At 40.2% G+C, this 25,361-nt stretch overlaps 1 long non-coding RNA gene across 2 annotated transcripts in view; it reads right to left on the bottom strand.

Moving 5' to 3' along the window:
* Positions 1 to 823: 823 nt before the first annotated feature.
* LOC140255542 (uncharacterized) overlaps positions 824 to 25,361 on the bottom strand; it is a 38,264-nt gene continuing 13,726 nt past the window's right edge. For both annotated transcript variants that reach the window (XR_011904496.1, XR_011904495.1), the window contains exons 3-7: positions 21,872 to 22,029; positions 14,608 to 14,718; positions 14,370 to 14,446; positions 12,157 to 12,303; positions 824 to 1,017 (exon numbers count right to left, since the gene is read on the bottom strand). This is a non-coding gene — a long non-coding RNA (uncharacterized lncRNA). The remainder of the gene's footprint in view (positions 1,018 to 12,156; positions 12,304 to 14,369; positions 14,447 to 14,607; positions 14,719 to 21,871; positions 22,030 to 25,361) is intronic.

Below are 25,361 nucleotides of genomic sequence, written 5' to 3'. Positions count from 1 at the left end.
AAACAACATTCACTCACAATTAATAGCTAAAACAATTTAATTATTCAACATTTGATTGTCAGTTCTGGCTAACTTAGCCACCCCAAGGAAGATATGTTCTTTGGACCTCTTTAATGTACAGCTACCATTACACTGCAGTGACCCAAGCACAGGCTACCAAACGGCTCCTGAGCAGTACTGCAGCATAAACCTTGATTGAAACTGGCCAACTAGTTCCACAGTTATTTGAGAGAAGGAGCTGGAAGAGAGGAGCAAAAAAATCAGCTCATCCACACAGGTCTCTCTCTTTGTTTTTGACTACCACCAAGTTCATGAAGAAGCAAAGTGAGAGTTTACAAAAAAAATTCCCACCTAAAACAGTTCTTTCTCAGCAAATAGCAATGAAAATTCTCTTGGAATTCAGCCTCTGTTCATTGTTGTTTTATGAACACTGCAAAAGAGACATTTAGAAATTTCGTTGGAATTTTAGGGTCAGAGAAAAAGACAGACCCAAGACTTGACATATAGGACCAGTCTAAAAACAGGGATGTTTCTCCATAAGAGAGATGTCAGTACTTGTCTCAGAGTGGTAGTTAGAAGAAAACTCATTCTTTTCCAATTTTAAACCAAAAGCAGGAGAGTGGCATTACTACTGCAAAGCCATCCATTTGCAATTGAAATAACCATGCCTGACTTCATCACTCACCAATACATGAACCACTGGGCAACTGACCATTCTGGCACATGGGCTTGAGAAAGTCTAGCTTCAATTCTGTTCTTCTGAGAAACCATTTCATAAAATAAGTTACATACAAGAAGGAAAAGTCTTTCTGCTTACACTGCCAGCAGCTGAGCCAGACTGATCCTCCAGGATTAGAGAGAAGGGTGCACTGAGCCTCGCATTGCCTTGCAAGGATGGCTTCCACTTGGGACATGAACTACAACCAGCTCCAGACTCCTCCGTCGTGCTACAAGTCAGATGATGGTGCAGCAGAGAGCTTCATCTGGAATTCTGTGGCAGAAGAATTTGTTGGAAAACTGCAAGGGGAGAAAATAGTTTTATCATTGGTTTTGTAGACAGTATTTCAGTGACAAAGCGATTTGTTACAGTGCATCTGTAAAAAATGTGCATAAAATGAGAGCGAAAGTAATCAGTACAAAGCAACGAATTTTCACACTTTAATTTCTCCATGGAGGAAATTTGTACTTATCTTTAATTTATCTGTGGAAAAAAGAAATGAACTAAGAGGGAAATGGTAAAGTGTGGGAGTCGGTAGTGTTCACCAGAATCTATTTCTTCAGTGTCTTCCTCCACCATTCTTTTTCCCAGATGCCCTCTCTGTAAATCTAAGAGCTGGTTTTACACCCATGCCAAGCAGGGAGGGATTATTCTTCAGGGTCTGGGCTCTGCAAGGTCTAACCACATTAAAACCTCGCTTAAATTCTTTCCAAAACGTGTTACTCCTAAGTGACTGCAGTCTACAACAGACCAGTGGAGCAGGGAGAAGAGAGGGTGAAGCCTGCAAGCAGATTTGAAAAAAAGCCCAACAAAAAACTAGAGACAGGGAGATCCTATTGACCATATATACCTACAAGCTACAACTAGAATCCCTTGTGCCTGAACCAAGCTTCTTTGCTTGCATGTGATTTTGCATCAAATTGCTAGCCCCATCAGTAATCAGATGTTTTCAAGTATGGAACAAAACACCAGGCAATTACCGAGCTTTATTTACTTCATGGTTTATTCGCTGTTTTGTGACCAATGCAGCCTGGCAATTCAAATATTTTATGAAATACTGTATTAATTGACCTCAAATCTCAACAGTTTTCTTTAATGGCAGAATATTGCATAGGATTTAATATTTTGTGTTTGTGTATGTGTATAAATGTTGTATATATACATATATCAAACCACACGCATTAAAAATATTTTTAGCTTTTTTTTTTTCCAAAAAAAAAATATAATCTTTAGTAATATATTTAAAACTTCCATTTATGAAGATGTATTTTGATTTCTATTTCTTTCTTTAATTGTGCATAATTACATTAAAGTATTATGAACTTCTAATTAAAGATTGCTGAAAATAAGACTTATGCAAAGCGTATCTGAAGCACTCCCAGACACAGAACCTTTAAGGAGAAACACTCTCCTTAAAGTATACATTGGCCTAAATTACTTAGCAATTGAAATCAAGGCATTAGATGTAGACTTTGCTATTATTGTGTTTAAATTAAGCTTGAAATGCCATACAACTGAAATAAAATCGTGAGCTGAGCAGGGTATTGTTTGGCTTCTGAATATTAAATGCAATCAAAAGGTAATAGTACTTATAGGTTTTTCATATACAAACAGATTTATGGAACTGATGAAAACCATTTGCCCATTGAGTTTCAACAATCAGGATGTTTTCTTCTATGAATAATCAAATAAGTTTACTTAGGCAGCTTCTGTAGTTCAATGCTAGTAACATACAGGGTCTATGCTTAAAGAGATACTATTCAGTTAAAAGATACGCTTTTAAAAATCAAATAGCTTCACCATAAATTTCATTTAAGAAAATGAAACAGCATCTTGTGCAAAAAAACAAACAAGGTTCACAGTGTTCGTAGCTGATAAAAACAGCAAGTCAGCAAGTTCCATTGTTGTTTCTAATGAATTTTACCTTCTGGCTTGCATACATGAGAAAAAAAGTTGCAACGCTTGAAGGTAATCACATTTGCTTCAACAGATCAGTTTCTTTATATACTTCATTTTCTGGAATTTTGTGAAAACACTGCTGTTAATTCCAAGTTCCCAGAGAGCTTTTTTCACTTCAGAAAATCTCTGAGCTGTTTTTCAGCCTCCCTGATTCCTCTAAGCCAGCTGCTCTCTCAGTGTGAGAAGGCAGTTTATTGACCCAGAATTTTCTCACAACAGCTTTTCAAAAATTAGGATTTATGAGATGTGTGCTAAGAAAATATGCAAAAATGTACTGCAAATTTTAGGGGCCTTCGTGCCTTCTGAAGACGCATTATGTCTCTCCCATTCTTTAGTGTCATAAGAATGCTAAATAAGGATAAAGAAATCCCTTCCTTCATGGGAGGAGAAAATAACTGCTCACACCCTTAAAATACCAGATCATGTCAGAACTGTGGGAAGGTTTCTTATGCTGCCGGTTGTGGCTTTATATCTGTGCTCCACTTGCCAACATTTTGGGTAGTATTCTGAAGCTGATTTTTGATCCTTTAAGGACCTCCTATCCTCTGGGCTCAGGACTGTCTCAGCATTGGTAATGCCAGAACAGCAGCTGGTCTGAAAGCAATCTGGATGAAATTTCACAAGAGCAGCTTTTCCTGCAATATTTTAAATTAAATAAAATAAAAAGATAAACACAGAAATCAAGCACAGAAACCTTGGACGGCAGCACAGAAAAAGAGGAACTTGGAAATAAGCTTGTGTAGAAGGACTGGGGAGCCAAAAGGAAACCCAGAATAAAACCTGAGGAGCAAAAGGCTGACAGAGCAGGGAAATGTATGAGGAGGAAGAGCAGAGACAGTGAAGCACAAACAAGAGAGGAAGATAAAAAATAGTGGTGAAAGGAGGAGGAGAATGAACAAAGAGTGGAGTTGGAGGAAACATCAGTAGGGAAAGAGATTCAGTAACGAAGGTAAATTAAAAACAGAGATCCAAAATCAAGGCAGAAATGTTTACAGAGCTAAAGCGCTCCTTATAGAGCTCCACTGAATCCACAGGAAATTAGCTGTGGGGAAAGCCTGGGAATCACAAGGAGCGAGGCACACACATCCTTTACCTGGGTTCAGGTTAGCAGAGCTGTGCTATTTATAGCAACCCAAAATAAGCATCCAGCCAATTGGGAAGGATATCGTGTAGTTACGGCCTTCTCTCAACTAGCAATGTAATCTCCTTCTTTTGTGTCCTGCCTTTCAGAACAGGAGGAACAACAAGGCAAAACGTAATTTACAGTCTTGGTTTATCTGTAGCCACAACCCATCTGCTTACTCAAACCACAGCAGAATGTGTATATGTGCATGCAGAGCGATGGCTGTCATTAGACCAATGAAGTTAACCAAGAGATAAAAGCCAGGATCAGATCAGTAATAAAGTTTACACTTCATTATAGATGTCAAAATCCTTGCTGATTTTTTTTTTTCCATGAGTATTTAGCTTATTGAATTTCACAAGCAAAATTGTCTCCAGTGAGCATTCAGCAATCAGTAACTTGGAAGCTGTAGCATTCAGCACTGAAACCTGAAAACAGATATTTCCTTAATAAATTTACAGAATTAGAAAAACTGGACATATTAAAATACACCCCTGCATTCGTGGCTCTACAGTGATTGGATTCGCATCTCATCAAATTTACATTGTGGAATCTGAATGTAGTATGATTAGGCATTATTTTAACACCTACATTACAATACAATTTAAAATAAAATGGCCCTTCATATTGCACTAATATCAGTGTTTTAAATAACAAAGGGGATTTTTTTAAATAAAGGAAAGGATTAGCATTTAGTTTCAATCAGTATAAGCAATGCTGTAGCAGTTGGTGTCTCAAAGATTCAGGATTTTATTAATATTCCAGAGATGCATTTGTGTTGCCTCTGGGTACACTGAAAAGCCACTTAAACTGCACTTAAAGCAGCACTACAGGATCAAATTGATGTGCATCAACCATTTACAATAAAACTTGATTATTATAAAGGCATACATATTTGCATAATTACATGTTTGATTTTTTGATAATGCAGCATGCACTACAAAATGTTGCTTCATGTAGAAAGGCATCGTCAAAAAGCACCATCTGCTGTAGTGTTTAATGCACTGCAATGTTTGAAGGATTCTGAAGGTAGATTTGTGCGAATCAAAGGGGAAAGCAAAATAGTTTTGGTGGAACAAGAGGCTGAGGGCTGGAGGATGGGACACCACGCAATCTGGACTTTTCATTTGGCTGTCGTCTGTTCCTCTCTGCTTATCTGTAATATAATTGTCAGGGGGAGAAAGGGAAAAGACAACAGAGCAGCACATCCTCCAGTCTTCAGAACAGAATGTAGGAGTCAGAATTTGAGAGCATTTACCGTAAATATTTCTGAGGTTTGTACTCAAAGCAAAAAATTACAGTATCTAATGTACGTAATGAAGTAATTGCATTGATAAGGACACTGGACAGCACACACAGTGGATTCTGACACTTACAACCCTGACAGTAATTAATCATTTTAAAAGAATCTCAACTAACAACACAAGAGCTTAAAAGATGTAGAACTTGAAAGCAAAAATATATCCATATTTCCTCAATTCAAAAGGAGAAACAACCCACTTCTTCTGCAATATCTGACAACAAACCCTAACAAAAGGTTCCTTCAGGTCCAGGAAATCCAGTGTTGAGACTGTAGAAGTAAAACATACACTGGAGTAAGAGAAGCAGCAGGCATTTTGAGACAGCGCACTTTGTCCAAGGTTCTTATGCCCTAAAAATATGTATAATTTTGATTAGCACACACCTATCATTTTAATACCTGAGGCTGTTTTACTCCAAACGGATTTTGAGAAAGACATTAATCGAACACAGCTGTAGTTTTTTTTTACTATTCTGCCCTCCCAGCTAGCTTGCATGTACGTATCCAGAACACATGAAGAAATGGGTCTGCTGTGGCTTTTTCCTAGGTTATTGCCACCTCTGAGTTGGGCTGTGAACGTTTCTGGACACTGTGCTGAGTGGTAAAGCACACTACAAAGCCAAGACAGGGAAGATTTGGCAGAGAAGTCAATAGGCATGTACTAGCCTGTTGCTTCCCAGTAGGAGCTCATTCCTGCACAAATTGGCCTTCGGTAAGCAGTGTGATTCAGGGCTCAGGGACTGGATTACAAACTGGAAACCAACAGCCAGAACTTAGGCAATTCATTTCATTTCTCCATGCTTTCCATTATCCTTCCTCCTGACTTTCTCATGTCACATCAGTTGAAACTGCATAACACTTTGGGTCAAGGATTTTTTCATAATACAAGTTTCCAGCATGTTGGGCATTATGCAAGTTTTTATCTCCATTTGTACCACTAGGTATACCAGGATATAAACAATTTTATCGTATGCCATTAAATGGGACAAATATGAATTCAATTAAAAATCATTTTCAACAACACAATCTGATCATAACATCCAGCACTCAATAATAGCATCTGTCTTTGTCCAATGACTCAAAAGATCTTTAGAAATGGACAAAATCAGGCCCGGAAACCCAAAGGAACAGTTTAATGGAGTATGAGTGAATGCAAATACATTAAACCTGATGTGTTCAAACCTCATCTTGTATATATAGCTATATTCACTGAAACCAAATGACCATAGAGCTTAAAACTCTAAAGCTGTATTACCGACGTCTTAGTTTGTGCTGTATCTGAACTAAATTTACATTCCTACCAAGAAAATAGCCCCCGCTGTATTGTTATGAGACAGATTTTGTTTCACACAGCGAGGCAGAATCTGCTTGAGCCCTCTGTTGTACACAAGAGTTTTAAATCATCCACATCCCTTACGCTGGCTTATCAAGTACAATTATAGCTTGGCATTCAGAGGTGCTGAATGCTCACGTTCTCATTGACTTGGTGCTCTGAAATCCAGTCCTTCTGAAAAATCAAATCTTGTGTATTATGCAGAAGAGTATAAAACATTTCTTTAAATTACTGCTGTTTGCACACAGTTCACAAAATCTGAGAAATATTTATCCTTTGGTATTGTCCCACACACTTCATTTTCCAAGTCGAACTGCATTAAAACAGAAAGCTGTGCTGCTGCTTCAGCCTGCAATTGAATCAGAACCTGCACAGTTTTCTGCTCTTCAGGTACCCACACTGAAAAGACAATGGTGTATTTGCATCATAATACTGAAAATAGCCCCAAACTAGGACAAAACATCAAAAACATCTGTGTTTCTTTCCCACCCTGAGTGCATTTGGTCATAGCACTGAAAGAGAAAATAAAACCAGGCAGGCAAACACAAAATCTCTGGAAACCACGAGGTTCCCTTTTGTGCCTTAGTATTTCTTCTCTTGGTGAGCTTTCCTAACAAAGTCTGTACTAATCGTTGCTGGAATCAGCACAGCGGTGACTGCCAAGCACAGGCTTTTTCTCCACCCCTCCTCTGCACTAGGCAGACAGGGTTTTTCATTACATATATCATTTTCAACTTGCTGCAGTGATTCCACAAAGACAGGAGGATTTAGAAAGCTAATGAATGGGGGTGGGGAGAAAGCTAGGATTGGAGCTCCTGTGTTAATGTCTAAGGCTACATACCCTGAGTGGCTTCACACATAGGGCATTGCCACTGATTTTATTTTCATTGCATGGCACTGACAGACTTTGACAGCCAATCATTCAACTAAAGTTAATAAATCAAAATAAACGGTGCTGGGGGGGGGGGGGGGGGGGGCATTTGTTTGCTTGAGCATTTAGTGCTACAGGATTTAAAGCAAGGCTCACTGGGCTTTGCCTTGCCCAGATTGCTATTGTGTTGCAATGACAGCAAAATTGTTCATCTTTCTGTTGCTAATTAAGAGCAGAACTGAAGAAGAACATGTTTGGTCTGAATATACCATAGCATCAAGGGACCTTTTGCCACACCATAATGAGATGCCATAGATGCTGCAACTCACTACTATCTACAAGTCTCTTGTTTTATTATTAGAAAGAAATTCATCTCGCCAGTTAGTTGACATAAAGTTAATCATTTTTAAATAAGATTAACCTGAAGGAGGAACGCACACACAAAGACAACAAAAAGAACACATCCCTTCCCAAGGTCCCTACTACCACAGAATGCTCCATTTCACTGATATCGATACTGTTGCTACAATACAGCAGTTTTGTATGTCTAACCCCCTTTCTGCAGACATGTCATCAATATTGCCCGCCACTTGGGAGAACAGGCTGTACTGATTACAAAATACTAGCTCTATAAATCTGTTAATTTTAATGATAAACCAGGATATTTTAGACTTTCATGTCCCTGGAGATCCAGGAACAATTGCAGATTGATTGTGAACCAATTAAAGACCAAAGAGCTTCAAGTTGTGAATATCATTTCTTTTCTTAGAAAAAAAGAATTGCCTCGTTCTTGCCTCTCTATATAATAACTTAGGATATGGGGGAAAGTGATAATTCAGATCTGAATGGCGAACCAGAACTTTCTCAAACCACAGCCACCAGCAGATCCTACTCAGCTGACTCTCTTGTGACTGTTGTCATTGGTACCAGGCAGACAGAGAAGCAAGCACTACATTGGTGAACATTGGTGTACAGATTTTGTTCTTGATGGGTATTCTCTGCAATAACTCAACACAAGTTAATAAAAGGCAGTTATTGTTAGGGGTCTCACTTGAGTCCTAACTGCAATAATTCCCCCCTCTATCAAACTGGTACAGTGGAGGTCCCCCAAGATCTGACTTGAGACTTTGAGTTCGCATTTTCCAGACCAAGTGCAACAATCTGCTCCCACTATATCAGGGGGACACTGCCTCAGGAGCTGAACGGAAACTACATGGGCGAGTTGATGACTTTTCATTTATGTTTAAGAATAGGCCATTCCCTGCAACTGTATTCTGCTGCCAATGCTCAGTTAATAGGCTCCTGTAGTGAATAACATCATGTGCTCTGTCAATTATTAATAACTTGACAAGCATTTTCACATCAGAACGCTGCCTTGTAATGTGATGAGCCTGTATCATATTAGCGCATCAAAGCTCAGACTGGGAACATTAGTAGTTTACTAAGTGAACTTTGAACAGAATTTATTCCCCAAACAGTCTGCTGAGTACTAATATTCACAAATTTTGAAAATAGAAAATGTTTCTTTATTGGTGATGTTTTTACAGTATGTTTTGTGTTTTAGGTGGTTGATTTACTGCTACATTGCATTTATTCTAACAAAGCATTGATCCTCTGTCTCATGCATCAGATTTAGTTACTTCTTTATTGTATAATTTCTAGGTGACAGTGGCTATCCAGGACAGAAACAGCTGATGGATCTAATTTGATTTTGCCCTTATACAAGCAGAAGTTCACTTACTAGTTCACTTACTCAGAATTCATTGATCACTCGAAGGTCTTCTGGGATTGTGAAATCTCATTCTCGGTGTCTTTTCCAATTGTCAAAGCACAGACTCGATACCGCATCTGACATCCTTGCAGCCTGCCTCGTTCTGCATAACACAGCAGTCAACCATGGGGTTACAGTCAATGATGGAGCTCTCATAAAGGATGACAAGGCTAACTCCTACTGACTTCAGACACGGCAAAAAGGTAGATCTTTCTGAAAGGTGGGCTTACAGATGATAAGCAAGGGGCAGCTTGCTGACAGCCATATATTTAAACAAGGGAAAGAAAGAAGAGGAAAAGGAAGATGGGACTGAAAAAAAGGCAGTAGCAAAAGAGAAAGAAATCACAGAAGTAGTTTTACATGAAGATCCATGGGTCTAAAAATGAAAGAAATTGTACTATTTAGCATAGCAAGATGATTGAATTCCTTTATCTCTGTCTTACTGTTCCTAGCTAAAACACAAGATAATGTCTTGTGCTCAGCCCATTCAGTTCAACAGCGAGACAGCAAGCCTCGCAGAGATTACTGTCAGAACAATAATCACTTTTAAAGTGGTTGTAAAGATCTCCTCGTCACTAAGCGCACACAAAGAGGCAAGAGGAGGTTAATGAAACTTCAAGAACTGTTTGTGTTCAGTAAGGTTACTCCATCCTGAGTTTTTGAGAGCAGATAAGCCGGAAACGAAAGATATTGGGAAGGCGGATGACATTTAAAAGAAGCAGTATTAAAATTCTCCTTTACAAGAACTGTTTTATCAACAGCAGATACATTCATCTTCATCTGGAGAAACACCCGATAGCTCCTGAGATATGTGGCAATTCTAAACCATGAGCTAATACAATTTTTCAAACATGCATTGGTATTTAGGTCACCAGTTTTGGAACAAATGCATTCATTACCAGATACAAGTGAGTTTCTTTCACAGAAACAAACGTTAGAATCTGCACACAGCTGCTTTAATCGCAGATCATTTTCTGCAAACATTCAACAGTCTAATTTCAAACTGTTTGAGCACCTGAGCTTTCATTTCCACACTGAAACAGCCCAAATACTGCCAACTCTGTTAGGCTTTTCTCTGATATGCACTGTCCATCTTCTTTTTAGCTCATCTTTGGAAGACACAAGGATATTTTGCTCTCTACATGTTTGAAACCCAACTACAATCATCAGCTGCCACTTCATCTATTCATAATCTTGTTTATGTACAAATAGGAGCTAATGCACCATCAAAAGACTTGGTCAATCGTTTGAAAATGGTAAAACCATCAGGGAAAAAACAATGAGAAATTACACAACAAGTAACGCTGTATTTAAAACTTCCCTGCTGGCTTGCAGGCTATGATACTTTTTTTCACAACTGCTGCTTTATTTCAAATGGAATTTTATTTAATCAAAAAGAAAGCAAGGCTTCTGAGAAAGAGCTGAAGCCATCGAACAAAAGATGAATGATCCCACACTTAACATCACTACTCAGAGCTATGATCATTCACTATTCTGCTACAGCATCCTGAGCAGCCTTAGTCAAGTCGCTTAGGGTTTTTGTGGCTTAATCCCACATCTTTGAGATAAGTATGACTTAGCTGCCCTATCTCACAGGCACACAGTGAGGATAAATACATTAAAGAAGAATAAATGTATCACAATATAGCGATAGGAGTTCAATACCTTCAGTACAGAGTCATTTATCTTTTTGTCTCCCAGATCAAGTACAGTTTCTAGGTAAAAGCCTAATATATTGATATATAAAGAAAGCAAACAATCTCCAGCCATACTTTCCTATATATGAAACAATGAGCGAAAACAAACCTGGAAGTGTAGAGTGAAAATAATGGAGTAAGAGATAACAAAATTTGTTCCATCATTACAATGGGCTTAAAGCAAGACTAATAGCTACAAACTAGACACAAGTAAATAAATGTATTAATTCCAACAGAATAAAATAGAAAATACAACAGAACAACTGTATATCAAATTCATATATAGATTATACAGATAAATGTGTTGAGAGAAATATTTAACAAAAGAACTTCAAGTTATCTTGTGTAAGAAATACACTAAAATTTACTAGCATATGAATTACACACTGATCACTGGATGAAACCTCCATATTTCTTGCTCAGCACAACCTTTCCATAAAATAGCTTTATTAGAATATAGCAATGTTAGAAAAAAATGTGAAAGCAATGTCTATAGCTCCTATTAAAAAGTCAATCACATGTTTCATAGTGATTATAGAGTAATATACAGTAAAAAATGAGTTTTCACCAAATATTCAAAATTATAGATTTATTCAGACTCCTAGAGAAAAATCAAACTTGTAAATTGTGTAGATTATATATCCAATAAAATATTTATTGTTGCACAACATATATTGTTAACTGTGTTGACTACTTTTCACCAAGGTGCCAGAGAAATGAAAAATTAACCAATGCAGAATATATGACAGCTTTTTTTCAAGTCCTAGAGCTAGTTCATGAGCATACAAAGCAGACTGTATTCAGAGCTGTAATATAGAAATTCCTCTACTGGAGCTGAATACCTGACAGCAGAACAAAACAGAGAACAGCATTAAAGCCATGTAGCTGAGGTGCTGCATGCAAATTCAGAAATACCTGAATTAGTAATGTTGAAAGTCTAGCTAAAGTAGACAGTGACTATGTAAATGAATGTTTTAATGATATCTTACTAGTTTATGGACTTATAAGTGCATACATGGAGCCTAACTGAATCCAGGAAGTTTGGCTAATACACAGATTAAAATATCTATGGGTTTACACAACAAATAAATACTTGAATATACTTCTCTCCAATTTCTAGCCTATGAAATCCACATACCAGGTGTGAGGTAGACATTCTTGTTTCTGCTGGTAATGGTAACCACAGACAAATAACTCCCCATTGCCTATAATTTATTCTTTTTTAAAATTTAGATGAATATTCATTTAAACTGTGGCTACGGGGCATCAAGCACTGTTTGTACTATAAAAAGGATAAGGTGAGTGCAAATAAAAATGGTAACACATGGATTGCATCTCAAGCTATTAGTTACTAAGCATCTTAATACTGGGACTTCAGACATACCTCTGTTCTCATACTTCCTGTTCTCCTCACATTGAGATTACCTTGGAAATTTCCCATCACCAAACCACCAGCAGGTTGGTGGCACTGAGCAGTGGTAGAGCTGAGGCTGTCATCTGACCTGTCCTCCCCATCCACAAATCCTAATAGCTAAAAGGAAAAAGTAAAATAAATAAATGCACTAATAACCTGAAGCAAGGGGATTTGTCCCTGCACTTGCTGTTTTTGCTTTTTCAGGTTTGTGCAATCAGAGGCATGGGGTCAGTGCATGTTGTCCTAACAAAACTCTGAAAAGGCAGCATTTGAGCTCAGTACTCCTCTGTACCTGCCATCCAGCTGGATCTTCTCTTCCAGGGGACCAGGTCACTCCAGCTGGTGTTCACTCCTCCACAGAGACTGTGCATAGCCCCAGGCCAGGGCACGGTCTGCCTTCCATACATAGCCCTGGCTGCAGCACTGCAGTGCTGAAGACATCAGGATGAGCAGAAACCCCGGTGAGGTTTTGGGTTGCATTTGGTAAAAAATGGCCATAATTGTTTTACTTCAGTTTTGCTCCAACAGCAAGCACCAGGTTTGCTGCAGTGCTGCTTTCTTATCACCAGCCCCGGGGAAAGCTTACACGGCTTCCATGGAATACCTAGTTTTGATCTGCATGAGAAAGACTCATTTTAGCACCACAGCAACGCCAAATGACATGGCCATGTTGAACGGCACATTCAGATTAGATGTTCTCTCAGAAACTTGCAGTTATCACATTTTTAAATGCTTGTTCTGTCAGCATTTGAAACCTGTGCATTTCCAGAATCTTTTTTGATTTACACTGAAGCAGCTGGATTATACCATCAGCCAGCAGGAACCTGATACACAATACTGGTATTGTCTGCTTGTTCCCAGTGTGTGCAGGAGGAGATGGGGAGCACACATGCACCTGAATGAGAAAAAGCCCTATTCCATCAACTTTCTGCTTAGATAGACCGCAGCACAGTGTCCTGCTGTGTACCTGTAGGAGTGCAGGTCCAGATCCGAAAGTTGGATGTCTGAAACTAGGTCCTTACATCAGTGCTTGAGATGACAAAAAAATAACCATTTTCTTAAGAAATTTAAGCTGTTGGACAGCTTTTTTGAGGCCAGTCAGAAATGCTGTGCATTCAGTATTTTTGAATGCATCTAATTTTAGGATCTCATTTTTAGAAATCTTGGACTAGAAACAAACCCATCTTGGTATTTAAATGCACTGCAGAACGAGAGCAAAAAGTGAACAGCCCTGGACTGCTGCACAAATGAGCAGGCTGCAACCCAACAGAGCAGCAGTTCCACCCTCCCTACCCGGTGGTGTGGATGGAGTTTCACAGCTGAGGGTAAAGACAGGCACAGCACAGGAAGTATGCAGCATTTTATACACTAAGTGAAAAGACTGCACGTATTATACAAAACAAAGATTTACAGTGAATGAAGTCGTGCATCTCCAAGGAACAAAAGTTTTATAAAAGAATAAATGAAATATATCTATATATATATATTGTTTTTCCCTGAAACTCCAGAGACCCCCAGAGACTTCAGAAAATTATTAGTCAGACCAAAGGCTGCCAGATGCTGCCGGAGCCCTGGCTGCTTGCCAGGAGCTCACGCCTTTGCAAGAGGGCAAGGAAGGGCGAATGGAAACTGAAGGGTACGGAGCTCCGCAGAGAGACTTTGTTTTTGTTGCCATCAGTTTCGTATGCATGTCCGCTTCATAAGACTTTGGTTTGAGACTCACTTATGTTTTCCACCTAGAGATTTCATTATGGGGAAATTAGAGAGATTTTTCTTTCTTTTGACTATTTCCCTGACTGAAGCATTTTGCAACTACGTAGTGCTCTGGCACTCATTTAACCATGGCTAGCCCTATGTTAACAGACACAACACTCCACAGATTGTCTGTAGCAAACCATAGACTGGAAGACCAGTAGCAGACCATAGGCTGGAAGAGCTTTCAGTCCCTTACTTCTTGAATCTTTTCATTTGCCCCACTAATTTCCAAAAGGAACAGCTCAATTATTCTTTTTCACCTATCTCCAAACATTTTCTAGCTTGCATTTTACTATCTGAATCCCAAAGTTCACTCCCAGTCTCCATATGAAAACACAATGATGTGGAGCTTTCACAGAACAGATGCCCATTTACAAGAAGGATTTTACCACCAAGAAACATATTTATGAAGACATTTCCATCCTCACCTCTAAGATAGCCTCCTTTCCAGCCCCGCTCAGGACTTACACATGCTGTGCATTCTCTTCTCATCCATGTGATATACCTGCAGCCAAATGAGATGTAGCAAGAAGCACTACTGGAACATTAAATGATTTTATTTGTCTGTGTTTTTCTGTCTATCATCAAGTGGTAACACACAAAAATTCCTCAAATAATGAATAAAAATAATAAAAACAAAATTTGGAGTCAAATTTTTGCACTCACGTTAAGACTGCTTGTTTGAAACTATGGGAACAGTTGCATGGACAGAGCACGGACTCATTGAGTTCATGACAGTTAATTCTTCAGGGACTGCTAGCAGTATGTGACAGAGGTCTGTGGAAATAAGAATCACACTATTCTGAAGTACAGGAAAGACAAAAAAAAAAAAAAAAAAAAGCTCTCAAAGTGAGAAGGTGTAAGGAGATGCAAACCCAGAAGGTAAGTCTGACTTTCACTAAGTAAACTTCCCTTCTCCCCATGAGCAAACAGCCCTGAGGATCAAGTTTTTGTGGGATTTTCTCCTAATCTAGAATTTACTACTGCCAAAGCAGCCAGCCCCAGGTGCAGTAGTAGAAAAAAACAAGTTGCTTAATCAGTGGTTTAATCAATTTGGCAAAATGTATTACTTTTCCAATGACACAGCTTGCTTTTTAAAATGATACAAACCTGCACGGATTAATTCAAAAATTAGTTAAAATAAGTGGTTTGTCATTGAGAAAGCAAGAGTTTGGCCTCCTGAAGGGTGAGTGAGGCTGAAGTATGCCTACCAGACAAACACACAACATGCTGTAAGGACCTAAATAAATAACTGCAAGAATGTGCTTTATACTGGTATTAAGACGGAGCTGCTTGCATTGTAAACTGACTGTTTTTCAGACATTAAGTAGTAACAATACAATAACTTGAGTAATTCTTACCCTTCTAATTTCAACTGATGAGAAAAAGCTACATAATATTGTTTTAAGAATGCAAACTGTTAGCTTTACAAGCTCCAGCTCTCCAGTTAAATCCAGAGACATGGTTCAGGATATTCATAGATTAACCTTCATTTAATCCCAGATTCCTACACCATTGCATTAGTATCATCATTCAAGCAGGTGATGCTAATCTACAGAATGAATTACCATAAGGAGATATTTTCCTGTGATTTAAGGAAGCTCTGTTGCTACTAGCTAAATTTTCCATGAAATAGGCAGGCACATCTACACGAGCATGCATACACGCTCTGTCTGAAAGGAGCAGCTCCCCCACCTCCACACACAAGGCCCCACTCGCTGTGACATTCCTCACGTCCCCTTCCTGGGGCACCCACCACCACCCAGCCACCTGTGCAGGCAGACATTCGGTACCAGGACGTAGAGCCCACCCTGCAGTTGCCTACAGCAAGATTCAGACTGAGCAACTGCTATCTGCAGCAGCTTGTTAATATTATAATAGTAATTTGCAGCACGTGAATAAATAAAACCACGTTATCAGTCCTCTGTGCAGACCCTGATTATGCACATGGATACTCTATATCACAGATTATAAAGGAATGAGCATTTACCTTAAATTCTAAAACCAAGTTCTAACTTCACCAGGTACAGCTTAATACCACAGCGCTGAGACACGAGACAGATGGGATAGATAGATCTGAAGTGCTACAAATAAAATCTAAAACTGAACTTTTAAATATTCATTCTGAACTATAAAGAGAGCTGTGGCTTTTGTGCGCTACAGATGGCTTGGAAATTCAGTGCAAACAAAGGACCAATTTTTGAATACTCATAGCTGTTCTACTATAACAGCTGGAGGCCCAAAACTCCAGGGGTTTGAGATGATTCAACTCGATTCTCTTACCTGCCAAATTTCATCAAAGCAACATTGCTTTTACCATCTTATAGGGATGAAAGAAGTATGAATAGTGTGGGGTTTTTTTAATGAAATGTGGACTGCTTAAGCTTGAACAAAAAAAAAATTACAATATGAATGGAAATTGCAAGGTAAAGGGAAAATTTTCTTTTTATCATGGACTCTGAAGCATAGTATGCGATGAAATCTGTACTTTGTATAGATTGAAAGATTAAATAGAAATATTTGGTAGATTTAGATAAATGAAGGAAATAAAACAAAAAAAGAAATAAACATAATACAAATCCCTGCCAGTCATAATCAGCGAGAAACTGCTGATTGTCAAGTGCAGCCTTAGGTTTAAATCTAGGAGAAATACGTGTTTCTTTGTAAGGTAGCAGGGCACGACCTCATCAATCAGAGATTATCCTCTGCATAATAGTTTATAGAAAGAAACCACTAGTGCCAGCTTTTCATCTGCCTTCTAGACAACAGCAAGCTGATACAGATACAGCTGGAAAGGCAATAAACTCATATAACTCTGTTGCTAATGCCATACGCTGCAGCATTTACACAGCGGTGCAAGAAGGGCAGCCTCTGTAGTGAAAACCATACAAACAGTTCTTTTTCAATCTATTTTCTGTTGCCATTAGCCACTTCCCAAAGCCTTTGGCTTTAGAGAGATGCTCTCTCTCCTTTTGCATACAATTGAGCTTTTACAAGAACCAAACAGAAAAGTGAGATACAGAAGCGGAGAGGGAGCGTCCCTGCAGGGGAGCAGGGACCGCCACTGGGCACAGAGGACCCCTGAACTGCAAATGATCTTCCAAGTGTACAATCCATGGAGACAAACATGCAGTGCTGAATCACAGCTAGCAGTCAGGCTTATGGATATTTATGAGGCACCGCTGCCAACCACAATGAGGGAAAGGGAAAGAATCAGAGGGGAAGGCGTGAGATGCTTGATAGAAAAAGCTAAGAGTTGTGTAATGACAGCAGATGCCAAGAGACAGTAGTAGGCTGATACCGAGCAGTCGGTGAAAAGTAGAACGGGCTAACATCAAACAGGCTATGCTATCGGCGATATCAGGGGACATAGCAATGGAAGGATGCATCCACAGAGAGTGGCTGGCATGAGATGCTAGGGAGAGGATGGTTGCTGCAGCAGTCTGGATGGATGGTACTGCTGTGATTGTCAAGATTAGAGAACAGGATGTTGTGAAAAATCAAGATAAGATGGTAGGAGTTAGGACAAGCATTTTAATTGCTCCCAGCCAAGACAGAAGTGGCAGCTTCAGGCAGGGAACCAGCCTGGCAATCTCAGAATCAGCACAAGGTCAGAGGGCTGTGACCTTGCAAGAGAGAAACAAGTTCCTAGCACTGCCTGCAGACAACAAGGAGGATGTGACAAGGCCCAAGGAGGCAAGCGGGAAGAGTAGGGTCTCTCTTTTGGCTGGGATGGGTTCTCGGATCCATCAGAGCAAGGACTTCAGCCTCTGTAGGTGGCATCCTGAAACTGTGGCTTTGTCTCTGCAGCAAAGGCTAAGAGTGGGAAAGGAGCAAAGGGGAAATGGGAAGATGCAGCAGTTCAGGCAGCTTTTCCAATGACCTCTCTGTCCTTCTGAAAGTAACAGCTTTCCAGGACAGAGCATCCCAGCAGGACACTTAAACGCCTTCAGCACAGTACAATATTTGAAGATAAAAACCATACAACTTTTCATGAATTCTGCCTCCAATAAAAACATCTTTATTGCCCTGGGCTAATGTGTAAGTTAGTGAGAGATTATGGTTCAACTTCTATAGCCATTTTATGTAATATAAAAAAAAAAAATCCATGGGGACTTTGTCTGTTAGTCCTCTAAAATATAAAATACAGTTCTAAGCTATGCTACCCACCATGGTATATGCTATCAGCTATTTTTCTAAACACTCAGACTAACCACTGTCAGTCTAAGAAGAGTCAGACATCCTGACTTAATCACCTCCTTGTGACTCACTGCACCGTGCCCCTTCCTTTTGAACATATATAAATCCTAATTATTTTTTAATCCTTTGCTAGAACACTGGCAAAACGACTGCTATGCTTGCGGCATACAAATGTGGATGTGCACAGGAACCACAGCTAGGATTTCAGAGGCCCTCCAGCCCAGGGAGCTGTGTGTCCCCAGCAGCACTCAGCACTGACCCCCACCTCTCAGCAGCAGTTCTCTTCTAACCTCTCTTGTTCGTCTTCTGTGGGGGTTAGCAAACATTACAGTGGGGCAGCAGCCTCGCCATGCAGGAGGACAGTGGTCAGTTTTACAAATGTCTTAAACCAAGCCCTTAGCTGAGTTTGGTTGTCTGTACAATCAATTTGCCAATGTCCTGAGGATAACCTTTGAAACCTGGGATTATTCCAGTGATCACAAATAATCTGTGCATCTGGTTTAGGATACAGCTTAGGTTCTGTTCTCCTCTGTTGCAAAGGCTTGAAACATAGCTATTTATAATCAACAAAATGTTCAGTGAGAACCAGGGCGAAGACACATTATGTTTGTCAGTATGTTGCCTCCTCTAAAATCAGAAACATGACAATTCATGCATTCAAATCACAAGAGGCAGCTGGACTCCTACCAGTTTGCCATCTAATGCCCTTCAAATTGCCCCAGATGTACTAACAAAGCCAACGTGGCCTGTGAATGCCTGTCCCCAGACAGCTCCTGCAGGGATACAGGTTGGGACCAGAGACCACACAGGGGCAGGCGCTATCCCATATTTCCCTGTCTTCCATTCAGAAACACAAGCCATGCACTGCCACAGTCTCAAAAGCCCTGCTCACTCTTGGCTCCTCCAACAGCAGACCTAGATGGTGAGGATACTGACTGTAGCTCACCCACACGAACAAGACTCTCCTAGTCACCACATATTAAGTTTGCCCCTCTTTTGTTCAATAACAATACGTGACATTTCATTTCAGTTTCAGAGAAGTCTGCCTATCTCATGGCTGCACCACCACACACTGGTCCCGAAGGCTTCCAGTGTCCGAATTTGCACCTCCCGACACAGCAGCAAATCCCAATGCCACCTTCCACACGCAGTTTTATTGAGGTCAAAGACTGAGGGGACAGCAGTTCAGTAACATAACCAGTATGGCCTACAACTACATTTGTTCTTTTTGCTCCCCCTTCTATCTTCTGACTTACGCCAAAGAAGCCTCTTATCTTTTCATGATAAACCAGAAATTATCACATATTCTCAGCAGGATGGATTCATACCACATCTGTGGAGCACCCTGGAATCCCAAAAGAAATCACAGAATATCTGGAGTTGGAGGGGACCCACAAGGATCATTAAGTACAGCTCATGCCACCACACAGGGCAGCCTAAAAGTTAAACCGTAGATCTAAAAGCATTGCCCACAAGCTTCTGGAAAGGACAGGTCCAGTCCCTAGAGTTGTCCTTACAAGGATGAGAAAGCTGAAGCTTTGAGGCCCCACTGAACACAAATCACTATTTAAATGCTAGCTTCTGTATTATCTTCCATCCTCAATTCCAGCCAACTGCTTGAACCATGAGCATCTTGCAGCTCTTCCTCCTGAGCTCACTCTGCTCTACATTCAGTTTCCTTTCCTGTCATGAAAATAAACAAGCCAGAGGCAGCTTATGCTGCCTACTTTAACGTCCCAATTCCCTGGCCTATGAAAGACTATCTGCATCGCAGCGTATTTCTGTCCAAGCCTTTAGCAGTTAACTCTCTCCCAGGAACTGAACGTTACAGGGGAAAGAAGCACTTTAAAAGCAGGCTCCTTGCTGTGGTTGTTCGTACACCAAATCACTGATGTTGGGAGACCAACATGATAAACACGGCCTTAGCAGCTTTCTATGTTATCATAGTAAGCTTAAAAAACCTCTCTTACAAAACATACTTTAATCAGAAGAACTTTTTAATTTGCAATTTTAAATGTGAGCATGTTATAACTTGTAACCGAACATTTCTATAAAGATAATTACATATGGCAAGACAGAAAAACTTTTTAAAACATTTTCTCTTGAATGTGTGCCTGAATTCATTTACAACTGTTGCTGCTTTAAACACTTCAGGCAGAATAAGTGGATGGCACTAAACAGCTTAGCTGCAATTATTATGGAATGTCTGAGGTATAATTTCCCCTGCGGTTTTGTTAGGCGTACAAAATTCATAATTCTGATTTGTGGCAGGTACTTATTACCCATCGCAGGTGGAGATATGCAAATATTATTCTAGTAGGGGTGAACAGCCTTTATTTCAGTATTCAGCTATTAACGAGATTTGTGAGTCTGGTACTCCGGGGCCATTTAATTAATTAGATGGTACAGATAAAATATAAATTGTTTTGTAGGCTACACGATTCCAGTTCTAGAAGATGTAAAATATGGCTGAATGAACTTGGTATGGACCGATTTGTTGTTTCATGTATGGCAGAGGGTACAAGAAAATCCTGCTTGTTATTTTTATCTATAACAATCGCAGGCAGAATCCTTCTATTGTCAAGTATTGCAGGAAAGAGTTGTTATTTATTTATCAATACCATTAAGAATGTCTATCAGTTAAGCTTTTTATAAAAACTGCTGGCTTACATAAAGCAAAAAGAAAAGCAGGCACATTCTTTTATGCAATGCCAATATATGCATGTTTCAGAGTGAACACACATTTTGAAGACATGCAGGTTTGGCAGGGTATTATTGTCTCAAGGTCAGACATTTCTGTTTTAAATAAATCATTTCCATGGAGCAGAGAAGCCAAACTTTACAGAGGAAAATGGAGAGGCAATCTACTGCATCATCTTAGCATCTAGATTTTTAAATAACTCTATTAGCTGATTAATTCATGTAATTCCTTTCCCCAAGTATGATCTCACAACAACTCCAGAACATTTATGGAAAATCTGGAACATGGGCAGTGGGGGAGGAGTGGGGAACAAAAAACGACAACAAAATAAACACCTTTAATCCCTAAAGCGATGTCTATAATGGTCACGATAACAGTCAGCATTTACCAGGAGTTACATATGGTAAACTACGTGGTGAGAAATTTACCCTGCCCTTATATAGAGGAAATAAAATGCAAGAGGCATGAGACTGGAAATTGTTAGCAAACTGCCAGCATTTAAAGGCAGGCATTGACCATTATATTAGATTTAAATTGCGGGTAAAATACTACACTGCACAATTACAGTACTCTAAACATTGAATGAAAACCAGTTACTTTTACTGAAGTAGGAGTATAATCAGCAGTCAGTCTTATTGGTTTATTGAACATATTTTGGGGTCCATTCCAGCTGTCTTTATTAGCTCTAATGCAAATGATTTTTACACTGCTATTTTGCCAAGCCCTGGTAGCTGTAGTACTGCAAACACACCCCACTGTTTTCTGTCTGCTGGAGATTTACTGACAAATATGATAAAGAGTACATAAAATGAATAACAACATAAAGCTTGCACCATACTGGAAAATGAAAACTAACAGGAAGAAATTATACTGCAATCATTAAAAGCCACTGCATGTTTTTCTTCGATATAACTCAAAATCACGTGAGTTCAAAATTAAATATCGGGAACTGCTTTGGTTGTTTCACTGTAGAGTGAAAACCATGGCTGCCAGGGAGCCACATCACGCGCTGTTTCAGTGGGGCCATACCTCAACTCTGCTCCTTTCTTGCATCCCTCATGAGCAGATCTTGCTCCTTTCCTGGCCTCTGTGGAGGTTCTCCATGCTTGACAACAGTGGGAAGAGTCTGGTAGAGATGGAAACAGGCTGGTACAGACCAAGCAGAACAGCAGGTGCCTGAGTGAGGTCTAAAGTATGAAAGAAAAGGACAGAATTTCATTCAAAGAAAACACTTCTGACTTTAGAAGAGTTCTGCACTGGAGAGGTGCAAGCCTGATCACTTTGAATAGGGCAAGATAAGACTCAAGAGCCTGGATGCATAAATTTTAGAATTTTAACTGTAAGACTGACAGTAGAAACAAGTCAAAGGGAGGAATTGACTGGGATCTGAGGAAAAAGGGTCAGTCGTACCTTGTGGGTGAAAAGAATCGATCAGGTAAGATATTTGCTGTTGCTCAGTTTTCAGTGAGAAAAACCAATTGTGATTGCAATGAGATTCACTGAATCTGAGGAGACTGCAAACCCATGGAGATGTATAGAGAAATGAGCCATAGGTAAACAAGTCTACCAAAGGAGATTCCGAGGTAGGGGTCCCAAACTGTGGGTTCTTTGGACACAGATAGGTCAGTTATCGGCTTGACTGAACTGCCAGCTTTCACACTGAAAAACGTGGGAATCTTGATGCTAGTGCAATGACAGTGCAAGAGGTGTGTTTTCATGCTGCACTTGTGCCAACACCTGAGAATATGGCAATATTAAACACAAAAGCAAACCCTGTAAACACACAATATGGGCTGAATGAACAGCTTGCACAGACAACTACAGTGAAAAAGGTGGAAAAAAATCTCAAAGGAGAGAGACATGTTTTGTTAAACACAGAATAAGATAAACGACAACACTATGTTTGGAAGAATCACAGTAGAACCATAAGGAGTATCTAAAATGTTCATACGTGGGGAACCCAAGTTACCTGCAGGCTTTTGACAAAGTGCCAAAGAGTTAAAATCACTCCAATCCCATCTCTCATGGCTGTGCAGATTAGCAGGATATGGCCTGCATCTGCTTCACATAACAGCAAAATGCTTGGGGTGGTGGTGGGGGGAAGATGGAGGGAGGAAAAAAACATATAGATTTCCAAAGAATAAATACAGCAGAACAACATTCTGGGTTTAAATGCTTTAAATCGGATAAACAGTACCCCATGGGTAGAACCTGTAAAAGGCCATTCCTAAAGAAGATGAAATCTAGAAGGTATTTTTAATTAAATCTTTCCAAGGACTTCATAAAAACCGAAGCCCAGCAGCAGTGTTCCATGTAGTACCGCGATGACAGCCCTGAGCTACACAATCCAAAATGGAGGAGGCATTCCAGCACAGAACATTTTTTTTTTTCTCCAGGTATGCACACACAAACACATCATTAGTTCAAAATCAATGCACAAATGAGAGATGTGATCAGAGCATTACATTTATTCACAGTAGCACAGAGAGCACTGCAATGAACCTAAGGCAGTTCCTGAGAGGTGGAGGAGAGCAGCACAGTGGCGGGCAATTGATTCCTCTGAACACAGAGGAAACGGCTGCCTGCTGCTAGGTGATTATTACCAGCATTTTTACAGAATAATGTAAGTAAGCAACATTTTAGGTAGCACTGTAATATCCACCAGGCATTGCGTTTGCAAAGAGATAACAGAGCAAAACACGCATCTGAGGAACCCCTGTGGTGCCTAGGGAGCACACTGGCAGGGAGCTGGGTGCAGGTGGTGTTCCCTCAGCCACGTGCCCACCAGTGAGCTAAGCACAACATGTAGACACAGGGTGGATAGCTGCCCTGTGTGAAAAGCAAGAGTTTTTGAACAAAAGCTATGACTTGAGATACCTCCACTACAGCACATGCCTGCAATCAGGCTCAGCATACCTAAAGGGCAATGGGTAAATACTAAATTGGTGAACGGATCCTCTTCTATGTCTTAAGAGAGGTAAGGGAGGGATAGAAGAGCAATTTTAACATGGTAAGAACATCAACATGTTGCAACTGGACAGTAGAAATTCCTTTATGACCGCAGTGCTTTGGTACATCACACAAAGAAAAAAAACATATAGGCCTGGTAAACTAACCCCAAACAGACAGGCAACCAGCTGGGAGGAGCTGCAGGCACTTGAGACTGTGGCAGGCAGCATGGCAGGAGGGGGGCAGGACCAGCATAGTGGAGCAGGGCAGAGCCACATAGCGCAACAGCCACTGCAGCACTGCTGCCAGGATGAGCAGATGCACCCACTCCATGTTTTGCCAAATATTTACCTCACCAGCATGTGAGCACAGCATTTCTGCAGCCTTGTTGTTTACAGGGAGTACTGGCCATTGTAAGGACTGACTGTCTTTCTGGAGAGCACTAGAAATCACTCTAAAGCTTTGTGCCGTATGTATAAGTGATGAGCTGAACCAAGAGCAAAGGGAGTACTGCAGAAGACTCAACATTGCCTTGGGTGATCAATCCATTCCAATGATCAGCCTAAAGCAAACCAGCACCCAGCCCCATCAAACTATAAGTCTGTCAGTTCTCCCTCTTCCCTGTCTCCTGCTTACCCATATACAGTGCTCTATAAGCTGCATGCACTTCTAGCACAGCTCCCCTGCCACTGATGTATGGCAAGGATGCAAACAGGACCTTAGCAAGGTGAGGTCAATTGACACACACACTCTATGCAAGCATTCAAAAATTAATGCAACTGATCTTCTGCTTTCACCTGATAGGAAGTAAATAATTGATCTTTGCAATATGAAAGCACCCAAAAGAACAAACTCAGAGCTGCACACTTTTACATGCACCCTCAGCTCCCCTTGTCAAACTTAACAGTCTTACCCAAAGGCTGCAGGGAGATTTGAGAAACACATGTTCTCCCTGTATGATTTAATCATGATATGAGTAAAAGGTGGATTCTCCAAGAAGCCAATGGCTGTGTTGAACATGAAACAGCATCACCCAAACCCCTGGCACAAGTCGATGCTTGATGGATTATATGCAGGGAGACTGGCAGTTCTGGGTGTTGAAGCCTTAATCTTTAACACACAACCAAGGATGTACAGCCCTACAGACAAATCTTGTACACCTGAAAGCCTGGTACAGTACCGATGTTCCTCACCCAAGGGGTAAGCATGCTTTATAAACTAAACATTGTTTTCCTGATTTTCCCCCTTTCTCCTGACAGCTCTCTACACTGCTACATAAACATGAGCTCCTATAAAGCTGCTACAAGAGCCCCATGAGATAAAAGCTAGGTTGCTCAAGGATTTTTTCTCTGTACGGGCATTGTTCCACATACCTGCCTGCCCCCTTCCATATGCAGCAACAACAGTGTGCCAGGACTTCCGTCCTTTGTATTGAATAGGGGTTATAGGAGAGAGGAAAAGAAAATAAACCTATCAATACAACAGATTTTTCCTAACTTCTTTGCAGTTGTCTTTGGGGGGTGGGGGGGGGCGGGGGGAGAGAAAAGCAATTCCTCTGGGACAGAACGTT

The sequence above is a fragment of the Excalfactoria chinensis genome, chromosome 8 (genome assembly GCF_039878825.1).
Source record: "Excalfactoria chinensis isolate bCotChi1 chromosome 8, bCotChi1.hap2, whole genome shotgun sequence".
Lineage (NCBI taxonomy): Eukaryota > Metazoa > Chordata > Aves > Galliformes > Phasianidae > Excalfactoria > Excalfactoria chinensis.
Note: the sequence above shows the minus strand (reverse complement) of the source record. Positions and strands in the feature narration are given on the sequence as shown.